Below are 16,833 nucleotides of genomic sequence, written 5' to 3' on the forward strand. Positions count from 1 at the left end.
GCTGGCTGCTGGCTCCATACGGTAGCGCATGGCAACCCACTGCCACAGGGGCTGCAGCCTACACTGTCGCCGGCGACTCACGGCAGTCCAGCTCCAGGTCGAGCTGTTATTCAGCATCTTAGCTGTGGAGGGCAGTGTCACTGGCCCTCATGTGTGGGATCCGAACCGGGGCCCTCTGACGTCCCAAGCCAGTTCTTAACCATCGCGCCACGTGGCCGGCCCAATACTTCTTTGTTTTTAAACAAAATATTTCAAAGGTGACCTGAGATGGGAAAATCTTGAGGGAAAGAGCAGAGCTCAGAGCTCAGGGGTACCCTCAAGACACATCCTGAGCTTTCACACACCTCCCCTGAACCTCTAATGCTCAGACCCTGCTCTCCTCAGGAAAGAACCTGTATGCAAAGCCCTGCTGTGTGACTTAGACCATTCACACACCCTCTCTGTGCCTCTGCTTCCTCTTCTGAAAATGGGATGCTGGGATATTCTAGGAAGATGATATTTTGCAGAGTATTTTCACACAAAGAATCCTCAATGAGTCTGCCCACTGTGTTGTCATTCCTCCTGTCTTCTGAGGAATCTTACACTGTCCATATCCCTCATTCTTTGCTTTCTTGTCAGTTAAATCTCAATCTCTCTCTCTCTCTCTCTCTCTCTCTCTCTCTCTCTCTCTCTCTCTCTCTCCCCCCCCCCTCCCTCTCTCTCCCCTCCCTCCCTTTCTTCTTCTCCCCTTCCTTTCCTTCAGCATTTAAACCTGCTCTTTAAACTCTTCCATCTTAAATGTAAGATCTCACTGCCCTCTCCAAGTACTGTCTCATCTTTCCGCTTTCCCCTGCCAGACTTACCCTAAGAGTCGTCACCATTTCCTGCGTCTCCTTCCCCAGCTGTCACTCATCCCTCATCCTTTTGTGGTCTGGAGTCCACCTCCACTCCTTCCCTAACAAAATGTAAATGCTGAGGTCACTGGTGACCTCCAAGGTGCGCCGTCCACAAGTCCTGATCTGACCTGTCTTCCCACTGCATTAAGTCCAGTCAACCACTCCTCTTCCCTTCGCTTCAGGGCTGCCAAGCCTCCCTGGGTTTCTTCTTGCTGCATATTCACCGCTGGCCCTCATATTCCTCTGCTGGCTTCCAGCCTGCCCATCTTTGAACACTGGAGTTGCTCAAGGCTCAGTACTATGCCTTTTCCTTCTCATCCCTCCCTCTTCCCCTCCATGATTCCTCCTTTCTCTTGGTTGCTGTTACCACCTATATGGCCCCTCATGTCCAGCCTGGATTCTCTCCAAGTTCCAGACCCGTGTATCCTCCTGCCCACTGGGCAGCTCAAATTCAAAACTGAACTTGGGATCGTTCCTAAACATTTTTTCCCCATGTTCGCTATCTCAGCTGCTCTTACAGAAGCTCTGGGAATCTTCCTTTATACTGTCCCCTCCTCAACCTCGAATCCACCTGTTTTCTCATTCTGCCTCCTTGATGTTTCTCCTGTCTCAATTCCCTGCTGCCACCCCTCTGTCTGAGGCACCATCATCTGCCCACCAAATAATGAAATCCAGCCCCCTACCACGTGCTCTCCGGTCCTCTCCAAGGTATTCGTCTCACCACAACCACAAAGATCTCAAAGAACTTTGAGTCGGACATATCGTTCCCCTGTTTAATACCCCTCATGTGTCCCAGTTTCCTAAAGTCCCAAATTCTCACTGTGTCCTCAGTCCCTCGGTGGTCTGGCCCCTATACTGCTCCCTTCTCACCTCACCTCCCATTATTCTTGCCCTTCAGTCACACCGACCTTCCAGGGCCTTGGACGCACACATTTCTTGCCTCAGGACTTTGGCACATGTGTTTCCCTCTGTCCGGGGCACTCTTACCCCTTCTTCAATCCAGCTAACTCCACTCACCCTTGAGGCCCTGGCCTAAATTTCAATCCTCAGAAAAGCCTTCCCAGAAACCTCCCCCAGACTAGTCCACACCCCCTGGATTGTCACATCTGCATCTAGAATGTATAAACATCCCTCTTGTTGGCTGCAATAGAAATGCTTGGCAAATACTGACAACTGAAGAAGCTCAGGGTGGTTAAGCAACTTGCTTGAGGTCACACAGCTTATCAGTAGCAGTCTCATGTTAAGCCCTTTTAGACTACTTTTGGTGACTCTGCCATGGGGCCCCACAGCACAGAGATTCCCTTTAGCAAAGCAGTGTTCACCCCTTATCCTAGCTGCTTATACAATGACCGGCCTCCCTGCTAAGCCTCTTATGTATTCCTGGGTTCCTGCCTTCTTACTCAGGGTCTGGCACATGGTGGGGACAGAGTAGTGTGAATGCTTATTGATTGACTCTTTGCTGATGAGTTCCCCAAATTCCTTTCCAGCACTGCCTTCCTACCAACCACCAATTTCATTTTTCATCCCATCTATGGATTGAGCCCCCTCTTTATTTTCATCCCAAGTTAAAGAAACTTAAAGTTTAAAAGAAATTTTTACTAAAAAAAAATACATTGGCAAATAATTGAGAGAAGCACAAAAGGAAATAAGACAAAACAAAAGGTGTAAATTACGAGAGCCTAGGAACAGTTGAGGCAAAGAGGTTTGGCCCCCTGTAGCCTATGGGCTGAGCTCTCACAGATCACTGCCTCCCACCCACCCACCTAATTCTGCCCTTTTGGACCTTGGCTCAATTCCTTGCCCATGCTCTTAACCCCTAATCTGGGCTCACTCCTGGTTAAGGGGACACTTTCCTGAACAGACTGCCTATCCATACTCTAGCTGACAGATCTGGGGGAAACTCTTCTAAGAGGGTTGGGGTCTCATCAATGATAGTGAGACAAAGGCCCAGACAGAGTTAGGAAAAGTGGACAGTGGGGTTCTGTGTTCATTCCAAAGCCCAGATTTTGCCCGTGCTGGCTGAGCCAGTCTGCACTTTCCCCCAGAAAGCCGTGGGACATTGGTTGGGCCATTGGATGTGGAAGGAGGAGAGCAGGGGCAGGGTGCTGGACTGCTGGGGGGTAAGGGTGGTGGGGGCTGAACTGATGGAGGCAAACAGGCCAGGCTGAGGCTGAACCCAGGAGGAAGGACGGGGTCAACCGTGCCAGGGCAGGACAGAACAGCAGGTTCTTGTCAAACACACAATTTAATTCTGAGGCTATATTCCTTGTGCCTGGGAGATTTTCAGCTTTCAATCGTGTCATTTACAGATGGATTTGCAGTGGCAAATTACAAGTTTGTAAGCAACAGCTTCTCTGATGCCTCGGGAAAAAAAAAGCCTCTCTCTCTGCAAATTATAAATTCATAACTAACAGTGTTATCCAATTGAATGCAAAACAAATTTGTTACCAGCTACATTATTCCATTGAATACCAAATGAATGAACTGCACAAGGTTTTGTAGGGATCAGGGACATGTCAGGAGATGGGGACAAAACAGCCCTCCCTCTACTTTCCTCTTTTTTGTGCCCTGTCAGGCTCATGTCAAGCTAACCCTGAATGTGGGTAGACCTGGATGGGTATACACTGATCGGATACGAAGGAGGCTGGAGGTTATGGTGGTGTAGGTGATGATGGTGGTGACAGTGGTGTACCTAGAGACCACTCGGCTATTGTGTGTGCGTCTTTTGTGTGATTATTAGAACCTTGTGTAAGCTCACATGCCTAAGTCCTTGTGAGTTGCAGGACATCCCCTGAAGGGGGGGGGATCATTCCTTTTGTTACCCACAGAGGAAGATGTGGGTCCTCTGAGCAGAGACCAGACTAAGAAGATGGGTCCAAGTTTAGGCACTGGAGTGGGAATTCCCTATGTCTCCCATATGTTACTCTTTGGGGACCAGGCTTCAAAATGCTGAGACATCTAGATGGATGTTCCTGGGTTGGGCTGGGGGGGCATTAAGACCATGCCTACAATGTGCAAGCAGCTTGGGGGTCCGTGGTGGGAGGACATAGGCCATGCATTTTAACCCAGATTATCCAGTTCCATCTGTCTGTATGGTGTATCCCCAATGTGGTCCCTGAGACTTCCTTTTTTCTTTAAAGTTTATTTTAGAAAAATCAGAAAATACACATAAAACTGAAAATTACACATACCACCCATAATTTACTCCACCAGAAATAACCACTTTGGGGTAGATCAGACCTGAAACTCCAATTCCCTTCTCCAATTCTATTCTGAATTAATGGAAAACCCTTCATTCAGAAATTCTGAGCACTTAGTATATGTCACTAAATAATTGGTGTAGGGATAAGTAATGGCCCACACAGCAGCCACACAGCAAAGGGCAGGGATCCCAGATCTGACAGGCCGTCCTCTACTCCCTTGGGGGGGCTGTCCTGGCATGCCAGCCATCCTGGCCTTGCTCCCCCATGCCAACTACCCTGTCCCTTTCTCTGATCATCGCACCTTTCTCTGCCACTTTTCTCAGGGGCAAAAGTAATTCCTCTCCTTACCTCGTGCTGCATGGTTTGCAACCATCATCTGTCTAAACAGCTGATGAAAGTTTTTTCTTTTTCCAAACACAGTTTCTTCTCTGAGAAGGATTCTAGTGCCAGCTGTCAAGATAAAATGCTTTCACCTTGTTTCATGAACACATTTATACTTTTAGAAATAGGAAGATATACTACAAATGCTGATATGAAACCTGCTTTTATTCATTAACAGTATAGCATCAGCATATTTTATGTCAATAGATGAATCCATATTTTCTGTTTAAATGGCTACACATTAGTCCATATGGTTTCTTTAAGCCATCTCTTCTTTTTTTTATGCATTTAGGCTGTTTCCAGTTATTGCTATTATAACACCTACACATCATCTTTTCACATTTATCTAATTATTTCCTTAGGAAAGCTTCTTAGAAGTAAAATTTCTGAGAATGCACTTTCCAAAGGCTTTGTTGTATTGTTAAACTACTCCTCAGAATGTTTGTGCCAATTTATACTCTCTAATCAGCAGCTTATATCATCATCCCACTTACTATACATATTCCAGCTTTGTCTTGGCTATGCCTTGAGGTAGTAAAAAAAAAGCCCCCATGGCCACTTTGGTGGCAACAATGGCAACTGGTGAGAGAGTCTTCAAAAGAGCAAGAATCTCAGGGAGCAAGAACAGGAGCCTTATAAACCAGGGCCCCCATGTGGGTTCTTCTATTGGAGGATTTGACATTAATGGATTAATTAATTGGTTGATCAGTTAATTTTATGAAGAAAGACATCATTTCCCTTCAAATGATGGTGGTAAGTGCAGTGGTAGTGACGGTAGTGATGAGTGGTTATGTGGTGAGGATGGTGGTAGGGACAGGCGACAGCGGTGGTGATGGTGAAAGCAGTGTTGGTGGTGGCACTGGCAGTGGGGCCGTGATGGGAGTGGCGAGGTGTGATGATGGTGGTGAGAGGCTGAGTGAGGGATGGAGGGGGCCATGGTGGTGGTTCAGTGGTGGTGAGAGCAGTGTTCGTGGTGAGGTGAGCCCACTGGTGGTAGTGCTGCTGAAGGTAGTGGTGATGGAGTGTTGGGGAAGTTTCTGTTGGTAGCACTGAGGCTACCATGGAAACATGAAGGTGAAAATGGTGTAGGCGATGACGAAGAATGTCATATAGGAGTAAAGAGGTACCAAAGGGGGAGAGATTGTCTTAGGTATAGGACAGTGTGAATAAATGAAACAGAAGGAGTCTAAAACAGCCAGGAGGCCCACCTGCGAGAGGGGATGGTTGGAGAGAAATCCAGTGGTGGTGGGTACTGGGAAGGGTCTTGAAAGTCACAAGAGGAACTGAACTCCAGGGGGGCATCACAGAGAGATTATTTAGATCCTGAGAGAAAAATGGGCTGGAGCTGAGTTGCCTGCAGGACAGAGGAGGGGAGTATGAGGAGCCGAGCTGTCAGCCCTGCTGCTGGCCTCAGAGGTGGACTGGGGCCTCTCCAATGCAAGTGAGCACCCGCACTCTACTGGCAACTTGGAGGAAGGTGGGAAGGGTGTGTGGCACCTAATCCAACCTCAGCACCCCCTGAGGAGGGATCTTGACCCCCTCCACCCCAGTGCCAGCCTTAACCGGCAACCCCTCTCTCATCTTTGGTTGAAAGGGAGAAGGGTCTAGAACAGTGGTCCAGAACTCTGGCCCCCTCTCTCTTCCTCCACAGCAGCTTCCCAAGCCTGCTAGACGAGCATTTACTCAGGACCACTGCCTGGGAAGAGCTCTTTCCCACTTCTCAAGATGTAGTGTGAAGCCTGCACACATGTGCACAAAGCTGCAAGATTCTCTCTTGCTAGGTAAAGACACCTGAAAGATTTCAGGGAGGCAGATGGCTTGTGTCTGAAAAGCCAGCATCCTGGGCATCAAGGGGTTAATCTGCCCCTAAGGATGGCCTAGGTTTCTCCCCTCAGACTGCCCACTGTCCTCACTCCTACACAGAAACCACTGGAGCCAATTGGGCAATCACTTTAGGAGAGGGAAAAAAAGATTTTTCTCTCCCATTTTAATGATACCGGTGACTTCACAAGGTTTCCATGGTGACAAGACCAATAATTCAGGGGGACTTGGTGAATTAAACCAAACAACCCCCCCCCTATATTCTTCTCCCCAACCCTAGGCTTGGGGAGGAGGGTCTTGCTAATCAAAGAACTTGCAGAAGAAGGAAGGGTGGGGCTCGGGCGCAAAGGCAGAGCTTGCAAAAAAGATCTGTGCCCTCCTTTCCTTTCTGTGTCCCACCCCTTGTCCTGCCTGACAATCTCCCTTCCGGAGGACGGGGCACTGAGTATGGCCTCCGACAGATAGACTGGATGGTCACAGCACACCCAGACAAAGGCAGTGCAGATCCCAGGAATAGGAAGCATTAATGGGGTAATTCTAGACTCCAAGGCAGATGAGAAGACCGAGGTAGGTGGGAAGTAGAGCAGAGGGAGGAGATTAGCATCTGGTGAGGACTTGGGGCTTGCCATCTAAAGCTTGGTTTCCTAAGGAGCAGCCAGAGGCCAGCACTTAAGAACATGGGCTGTGGAGTCCAAGTGACCAGGTTTTGAATCCAGGTGTAAATGATGCCTGTGCCCTCTGGTTGTGGATTTCATGGGACATTGTATTATATTATAGTTGAGGCACCTAGCAGGTGCTCTGTATGGCTTGTTTCCTCTGTCCTGCCTTTCCCTCCTCCCCACCACTGGGTAGCCACTTCCTGAAGGGGCCACATTGCCCCTTATTACATTCATGCTTTCAGGCACCCAATAATTTGATCCTCACATATTTCAGGGAGCAAATGCCCCTAGACATTGTCTCCATGCCTGAAATTCCACCACAGAAGCTCCACTGCTTTTCACCAAACCTCTCTCTAAATGGCGACACTTCACCTGTATGGTGACCGTCCTGCCCCCTGGAGGAGCAATAGTGCTGGGTTTGGGGCCGGTGATATTTTTAAGTTCAGATGGATCCTATGAGTGAAGACAAAAGAAAAAGGGGGCGGGGACAAGAGAGTTTGCTATCCTGCTGTCAGGCTTCGCTGTGGGGTTTCTCTGAGGGAAAGTGATGGGAACCCAGACACTCTCCAGCGTCTGAGATGACCCAGGCGTGCATGTCATCCCATACTCACACCACGAAAAAGGGAGAGAAACCTACAAGGTTTGCCTTTGAGAATGGGCCCTGGAAGTGACTTAGCCAGTGTCCTTAGACCTGCAGTCCTGCCGGGTTTCTCCAGGGGGGATCAGGCCGCCCCAGCTAGACAGGACCCAGCTGCCAAAGATCTGGGGGAGTGAGCCCTTGGCATCAGAGTGGAGCTTGGAGGTGGGCTGCGTGTGCCTCTGCTCTGCCACGGACAGGTTCTCTTAGGAAATCTGCTTTAGTGAATCCAGAGGAGCAATTTGTAATCAGCCCATCAAACGTTCAGCAACGCTCTTCCAGCTGGAATCTCACTATCTGGGATCCTGTGCCCTGCAGTGGATGAAAATTCTCCATCAGGGTCTGCAGTGCCCTTATCCCGCATTCAGTGCAGCCTGGAGCCCACAGCAGGCGGGTCCTTCCCTTCAGTGAGTCCAGGCTCACTGAGCCATAGGGAGCTGCCCCTATCTCACTATCCTGGGCTGCTATCTGCCAGCGCTCCTGGGAACCTGGCCCAAAGGGCTGGGTCTTCCCCCAACAGGGCAGCGCCCAGCCCATGCACCCTTGTTACCAGCCTGGGAAGCTGCCCCAGGACACCCTTCTCCTTTCCCTGCCCACTGCAGCTTCACCCCATGCCCCACCTCCCTTCCGCCCCCAGCAGGGCCCTGTACTTGGCGCTCGCTCTTGAACTTGGAGTGCCTTCCTCACTCCATTTGCTCAGGGCAAGGGGAGCCACTGAAGAACTTACGTTAGAGATTTCTTTTCTTTATTTTGTGTTTTCTAATTAGAATACACCGCTAGTGTATTTATTTTGATGGTGGCCATCTTACTGACCTCTCTCATAGTCTCTTATTAATTTTTCAGTAGATTCTCTTGAGTTTTCTGGATAAACAATCATATCATGAACAAATAATGATAGCAATTTCTCCTCTGCCCTGAACGTTATGCTTCTTTTTATTTTTAATGTACTGTTGCATTGTCTATAACTTCCAGAGCGATGCAAACCAATTGTGTTAATAGAAGACATTTTTGTCCCACTCTGACTTCAATATAAATACTTTTTGCTGGTGTTTTATTGCTAAGAATAATGTCAACTGTTGATTGCAGATTTATTATGTCGAGGAATCATTCTCTTCTTATTATTTTACTGTTTTCATCAGAATGGGTGTTCAATTCTATCAAATACATCTTTGGTGTCTGTTAAGATTGTCACATGACTTTTCTCTTTCTAGTAATTGACATGATTCACTATATGGACTGATTTTCTGATATGTAATCGTCTTTCCCTTGTTGAAATCTAACACAGCCATCTGTGAAATGGGAAGGAGATCTGTTGCCCCAGAGAAAGCTGGTTGAACAGCAGATCTATATTGTGCCCTGACGTGGTCTTCCATCCCCTAATTCAAGATGCAATCTCAGGCAGGCTCACTGTGATGCCTGGAGCTTGAACTGGGGCTCTGCAGAGCTGGACGGGATGTTAGCTGGTCCTAGGGAGGTCTTCGAAAGGCTGGTCAGATCAGATGACTGCCTTCAGTGGCCTCTCATTGCCTTCAGCAGAAAACCCAACCTTCTAGGCACATTGCCCAGGCCTCTTACAACTTGTCTTGTCCAACACCCCACTTGTCACTCCCGCCTTCTCCCCACTAACCACATGGAAATCCTGGCAATTGGCAACCCGTGTTTCCTCCTGTGCCTCTGGATCCTCTCACATGCTGCTCCCTGTCTGGAATATCCTTCCTCCCTTCCTTCCCCAGGCGGGACTCATCGGTCCCTCCAGGGAGCCTTCCTGACCTGGCAGGCTAGTGCCACAGTCCCTGAGTTCACGCCCTCCATGGTGCTTACCAGGCAGAAGATAGTTCTCATGTGCACTTCTACCTCTAGGAACCCCAGCCTAGTCCCCTCTTGGTCCCATCTCCCAGCCCAGGCCTGCCCCACAGCGAGTGCTCCATTCATCAGCCCTAGGTTGAATGTACCCCAAACCCATCCATGAACACACCTTGCTGAGCCCCTGCCCTGTCGGTGACCCCAGGGCTTACTGTCCCAACTCATAGCAGTTAAGTATCGAGAGGCCCCAATCTGGGCCTCACAGGCGACTGCAGCTCCCTGGAGCCTCTTTAGAAAATGCAGTCGGCCTTGTTCCCTCCTCATAAACAACAACTTAGCACAGCCTCAGGGCCCAGGGGAGAACGTTCCCTCCAAAAACTGCTGCCATTGGAGATGCAGGAGAGGGAAGCCAAGCGGGCCCAGGAGGAACCAGACGACTGGGATAGATGGGAGGGAGCAGCTGGGAGGGGCTTGATGGCCCTGCCCCTCAGGTTTCCTGCTGGTACCTGACCTGGGCCTGGGCAGCACCTCTGCCTTTGCCTCGCCATGGCGCCTCCTCCAAGGGTCTCCTCTCCACATCCTCTAGGATCTGTGCCTTCCCCCCAGCACCAAAAGGCCAGCTAAGTTCTCCCCTCGTGGGATAAGCTGATATTAAATAGAGGGCTGCTTGGCCACTAAGCCTGGGTAGGGTGGGGGCAGCCCAGACCTGTCCCTTCTCTTTTGTGCCTTCCCCCATCCCCCACCATTAATCTTGAGTTACACGAGAATAAGAATCTGATGAGAGGTGAAGTGACATATCCTAAAGAGCACTGGGGGCATGTTGTGGAGTCAGGCCCACCTGGGTTCAAATTCCAGCTCCACCCCTTGCTAGCTGTGTGATCTTGGCTATGTTATGTAACCTCTCTGAGCCTCGATGTCTCCATCTGTGGAACAGAGTGCCCACCATACAGCTGTTGTGAGGAGTAAATGAAATGACTGACCGACTGTAAAGCGCTTAACACAGGGTCTGACACGTAGTAGGTGCTCAATTAGTGTTAGCTGATATTATAAATTACAGGTCAGAGCAGGCTGGGATATAGCTGTCACCTCACAGCTTTGTCCTCCATTGGTGGGTGAGGAAACCGAGGCCCAGAGAGGAGCAAGACATCAAGTTGCTGAATCCCCTCCTCAACCTGGGTGTATGTCTACTGAGGAGCTCTGTGCAGTGAGTAATGGTCTCAATCACAGAGGTCCTGATGCCTGCAGTCCTGGGTCTCGGGTCTGCCCTGTGAACGGCCGGGTTGCCTCTTACTCATTTAACAGTCCCTCTGTGCTTACCAAGTGCCCAGCAGTGTTACAAGCCCTTTATGTATGTTACATGTATATAAGGTCTGCCAATCAAGTCCACGAACTTGTTGCAACGATGTTGCTAATTATATCAGAGGTATTATTCATTATGAATTTGTACCAACTGGACAAACAGTTAACCAAGTTTACTATTTGGAAATGCTGAAAAGGCTGCATAAAAAGGTTAAACGAAAATGACCTGAACTTTTCCCCAACAATTCATGGCTCTTGCATCACAACAATGTGCCAGCTCCCACGGCACAGTCTGTGAGGGAGTTTGTAGCCAGTAAACAAATAACTGCATTGGAACACCCTCCCTACTCACATGATCTGGCCCCCAATGATTTCTTTCTTTACCAGAAAATAAAGGAAATGTTGAAAGGAAGACATTTTGATGACACTCAGGACATCAAGAGTAATATGACGACAGCTCTGATGGGCCATTCCAGAAAAAGATTTCCAAAATTGCTTTGAAGGGTGGACTAGGCACTGGCGTCGGTGCATAGCTTCCCAAGGGGAGTACTTCGAAGGTGACCGTAGTGACATTCAGCAATGAGGTATGTAGCACTTTTTCTAGGATGAGTTCACAAACTTAATTATCTGACCTCATATATATCATAACTGTTTTATTGTTAACTTTAGTCCTCTAACAACAGCCTGAAGTAGGCGTTATTATTATTCCCATTTTGCAGGTGAGGGCACTGACCAGTTCACAACTTGCCCAAGGTCACCCAGCTCACAAGTAGAATGGCCACTTTCTGCCAGCAGGGATGCCATCATTGAGGTTCCCACCCTCAGGCGAGAGCACAAGCTGGGCTCCTGTAGGAGCACAGAGGGCACCTGGGCAGCTGATGCCAGTCTCCCTGCAGTCATTCTTGTGGGGACTGGGCAGCCTGCGACTAGGCATGGAGGGAGCGTCAGCTTTGTCCTACAAACACCCATCACTGGATGCCACACCTCAGCCCCAGCAGGGGTTTCCCTGGAGAGAAGACAGTGGAAACTTGGAACAGGAGAGCGCTTTATTATTCAGAATAACCACACTATTTAATTTACTATTAATAATAGCTCTTGAGTCAACCTGCTTTTGAAGAGAAGTGAGGACCGAAAGGATGTCCCTCTCTTGTCTCCCCTCCTCCCTTTCCTTCCCCCCTCCCTTTCCTGGAACACTGTGAACTCAGTTACGAATGATTGAGCTGTTTGGGGGTTGGAGTGGGAGACATTGAGGCCTAGCTCACACGGTGAACCAAGTTACCCCTCCTCCCTGCACAGCCTTGCTCTGCTGTCCTTCTGTGGGTCCCTGGAGGACAGCACCCCTCTGCTGTCACACACCTGGAGGCCTCTGTCCTCAGGCTGGGCCATGGGCAGAGGCTAGGGGCCATGCTGCAGCTGAAGCAAAGGGAAGGCTGGACTCAGGGCCGTGGAAAGGACAGGGGATCAGTGGGGCCAGGATCCCTTCAGGGGCCCCCATCTTCTGCCCTCTGAATGCAGTGGGGGTGCTGTGTAAGAAGGAGCACGTGCAGAGAGAGACAGAGCCAGGAAGAAGCCCTGAGCCTGTGCAAGGGGAATATTTCTCTTGGAGCTCAGAAGATGTGGGAGGACCTGAGAATTACCTTCAAACAACTAGAGGGATTTGGTTTCTTACCCACAAGCCTTCACAGAGGGCCTTCTCTGCCAGGTACTGGCAACATGTGGCCCTGGCGTCTTCAGAGCCCTCAGAGTGGCAGAGACGAAGGACAGGAACATAAGTAGTGTCGCTGTAAGTCAGTGTTCCAGGGGTGCATCACAGGTCCTGATGGTAGTCGTGGGAGGCGAGGACTTGATTTGCCTGAGTCAGACTAGATGGGGTTCCTGGCTCCCAGGGGTAAGGGTGCAAAAACTCCCCCAGAGCTGAATTTGGCTTTGGGTGTTTATTCGAGATGACACTCAGGGGGCTGGCTGAGTGGCTCAGTTGGTTAAAAGTCGGCTTAAGAGCGCAAGCTCTGAGCAACAGCGCTGCCAGTTTGATTCCCACATGGGCCAGTGATGCTGCGCCTGAGCCGAGCTGTTGCTGAGCTGCCAACAGGTGGCAGGATGGCTCAGCTGGTGTAACAATAAGATTGCCTGTTCGACGGTGGGCTACNTGGGTAACTGCTCCAACCCCTGCCTTTCAGGTGGGCAGTTCTGGAGATGACCTGTGTGCTTCTCAGAAGCCAAGGCAGGATAGAGCATCACTCTCCACAGTGGGACCCCAAGGGAGCCCCTCATGCTGGCTGCTCCCCTTCTCCTGCTCACTCTCCCTCTCCCTGATCTCAAACTTTCTGCCCCCGCATCCTGGTCTTAGGTTCTGTTTTGGAGAAAACCCTTATTAAGACAGGTAGAAATCTCTTGACTGCGGACTCCCTCTCTCACTGGGCACCGACCCTGATTCCTGGGGCTTCCCGTAAACAAAACCCCATCTTGGCTTCCAAGGGTTCTCTGGGGTATATGCGAGGCTCCCCAGAAGAGAGTCATTCAGGGAATTATTTCCTGAAATTAAACTCCATGGTCCCTGAGGGAGGGAGAGAGGGAGGGAGGGAATAAAGCCGGTGATGCTGGGGTGAGGTGGGGAGAGAGAAGTTGTTGGGGGTTTGATGGGGAAGCCATTTTGCCTTAATTGTATTGTGCACATTAAACCAACAACTCCGGGAGCAAAGGGGTGAGACGGGGAGGCAGAGTGGGAAAATGCTGGAATGAACTGGGGGGGGGTGGCGGGTGTCTAAGGATTCAGTGGGGATAAGGGATTGATTATACAAGGACACCTCACCCCACCTCTTGCCCACTGGGACATAGAGAAGGTGGTAGGCAGAGGTTGGGAAGGGGACTTTGCTGAATAGAACATCCGCTAGGTGTCAGGCATGGTACCAGGTGCTATGCGGATCTCACTCGCTCATAGTCTGCTTTACATGCAGCTCCAAATTCAACCCTTGCAGCAAACCTGTGAGGTGGACGTATTGCTATCTTAATTTCCCACGAGGGAGCTGCACAGAGAGGCCAATAATTTTCCAAGGTCACATGGACTTTTACAACCCCGTCCACCCCAGCTGGGATGAGCCTGATCTCTGCAGTGAAGGGGAGAGTAGAACTGAGGCCAGGCCCCTAGTGAGGGATGGATAAGCCATTTTGGAGGCTCTGTGATGTCGACACAGCCCCTATCCATGCAGCGAGCCAGCCATCCAGTAATGAATGTACTGATTCATTCATTCATTTCATCACTGACTTCAACACCTGGGCCCATGAAGTTGTAAAGACAGACTGTGGCCTTGTTAACCCTGGACTCTGGGTGCCAGTGGGAGGAGGTTGGAGAGCTCTGAGAGGACCAGCGGTGTCAGGAGGTGTCCTAGAGAAGTGTGGCAGGACCTGGGATAGGCTACCTTCCCTCTCTGGACCCAAGAGGCCTCATCTGGAATGAGGAAGTGGCATCTCTGTCCTCTCCCTCCTGTGAGGGGCCGCCGCTGGGAGGGGCCAGGAGCCCCTGCTGTAGGATGCGAGCATCTGAGGGTGTGCTGGAGAGTGATTAAGGTTCTCTCTAGACAGACTCAGGCTGGAATCAAAGGAGGAATGCAATCATCTCAGATCCCCACTTTCCTTTCCAGAGGACTCTATTCCTGTTAGAGGGGCAGCATGGATTCCAAGCCAGACCACTGGGGCAATCCCAGCCTTGCATCTTCCAGGCTGAATAGCCTTGGACAATTACTCAACCTATCTGTGCTTCAGTTTCTTTACCTGTAAAATGGGCTGTTATGCGGAGTGAATGACCCCTGGGAAGGAACCTAGCACATGGCAAGTTCCATGCAATTGTCTGCTGTTATAATCTGCACTAGTAGACCCCACACATTTCTGAGAGCTCACTCCTTTCAGTAAAAAATTAAGGGTACCTTGGGGGCAGCTGGGTGGCTCAGCTGGTTAGAACACATGCTCTGAACAAAAGGGTTGCTGGTTTTATTCCCACATGGGCCAGTGAGCTGCACCCTCCACAACTAGATTAAAGACAACGACTTGAGCTGAGCTGCTCACTTGGTTAGAGTGTGCGCTCTTAACAACAAGGTTGCCGGTTGACTTCCGCATGGGATGGTGGGCTGTGCCCCCTGCAACTAGATTGAAAATGGTGACTGGACTTGGAGCTGAGCTGCGCCCTCCATAACTAAGACTGAAGGACAACAACTTGACTTGGAGCTGATGGGTCCTGGAAAAAACACATTGTTCCCAGAAAAAACACATTCTTCCCCAATAAAGCATATATATATATATATATATATATATATATATATATATATATAATCACCTCCAATACATACCGAAATTAATTCATTTGCATGCATGTATTTCTGTGCTAAAATATATTCTGTGTGTCATAAAACATACAAAATAGTAATTTTAAAAGGATAAGATAGGGCCGGCTGAGTGGCTCAGTTGGTTAAGAGCTCACACTTGGGAACACCAGCTCTGAGCAGCAGGGCCGTGGTTTGGATCCCATATTAAGGGCCAATGACACTGCACCCTCTACAGCTGAGATGATGGACAACAGCTCCACCTGGAGCTGAGCTGCTGTGAGTCGCCTGCAACGGCATAGGCTGCAGCGGGGCTGCAGTGGGCTGCGGTGAGCTACATTAGTGGCTGGCAGCCAGCGTGAGCAGCTGGCAGACAGGGAGAGCTGCTGTGAGCCGCCATGAGCGGCTGACCAATGACCGGCGACCGATTGCCTCACCCAGGAAGAGCACAATGATCATACCAACATGGGCCAGTGAAGCGACGTCCTCCACGACTAGACTGAAGAGCAAAACAGCAATTTGTCTACCTGTCTGTTCCCCTTCCCCAATTCCCCACTGCTGTTCCCCTCCAATTCCCCAATAAAATCTTTNACTCAGCTCTGTGACCCCGTTTCCTGTATTGGGACCCCTGTGTGATCTCGGGTGTGTGGGGGACCCGTGGGGCTGACCTCCCAGAAGGCAGAGGTCTTTTTCTCCCTTCCTTCTAACTACCCAGCTGCCCAGAGCTCAAGGACCATGGCTGTCCCCACAGGCTGTGGGATGAAGGTTTGGAGGCTGCATGCACGCTAGCATCCTGGCCCCACGCCCATCCTGGGAGACAGCCCCCAGCCCCTTCTCTCCTGCCCAGCTCTCCTCACAGGTTGCATCCTAGGCATCCTTAGGTGATTGCAGAGTGCTTTGTAACAGTGCTGTGGGGAGGATTCAGACCGGGTGATGTGGTGCTTTATATGCCTGAGCCGGGTGCCACTTACCTGCGCGCACACACTGCTAAACACGCACTCACATGCGTGCCAGCTCCCATTCTGAGGGCGCCCCTCTTTATTCAAGGAGCAGCCGTGGGTATCTGAATGGATGCTTGAAGACTCGTCTTTGCAATTAACACGCTGCAGCAGTATTATTAGCCTCTGATAGGCAGGTCTGCCTCTGCCAGAGACTATAAATATGTGGGACCAATGACTCAGCAAATCTGTTGCTATTTTTCTTGCGGGTCCGTGTGGATCAGTCTGTGTACACCATGGCCCCATCTCCCAGCAGAACCCATGGCTTGTAGCCATGGAAACATAGTCCTTCCCAACTACAGTACTCTGGCTGACAAACACTGGGAGTCTCCCCAGCCCCTTACCCACCTTGGAGAGGCAGTGTGGACCTCCCAGTGAGGAGGAGGGTGACACCAGGGGAGGAAATACCACTTTGTCAGTGGCTTCGAAGGTCCTGGCAAGTCTGGGCCTCCAAGCTCTTCTCTTCTGGCCTGTGGTCAAGACCTTGTCATCTGTTCAAGGCGAGTAGCCTGGTGAGGGAGCACTTCCTGAGGCCTGGGCCTTCGAGGGAGTGAGGCTGGCAGGGCAGCTCCTGAGAGCTGTGGGCAGTGTGGCAGGAGAGGCAGGGAGGGGCTGCTGCCCTTGGCAGTGGAGGGCACTAGCATATGGGAGAGGGAGGCTGGGGCAGAGGGGAAGGGGCAGTGGCGATGAAAGAAGGAAGGGCGGTGGTGGTGAGGGGGGGAGGGGCGGTGGTGGTGAGGGGGAGAAGGAGATCAAATCTGGTGTAAAACCTGGGGGCCTTGTCTCCTGACCTTGACTCTGTCAAAAGACGCTGTGGGACAGGGAAAGCGCATGGGCTTTGGAA

This window comes from Hipposideros armiger, unplaced genomic scaffold (genome assembly GCF_001890085.2).
Source record: "Hipposideros armiger isolate ML-2016 unplaced genomic scaffold, ASM189008v1 scaffold_511, whole genome shotgun sequence".
Classification (NCBI taxonomy): domain Eukaryota; kingdom Metazoa; phylum Chordata; class Mammalia; order Chiroptera; family Hipposideridae; genus Hipposideros; species Hipposideros armiger.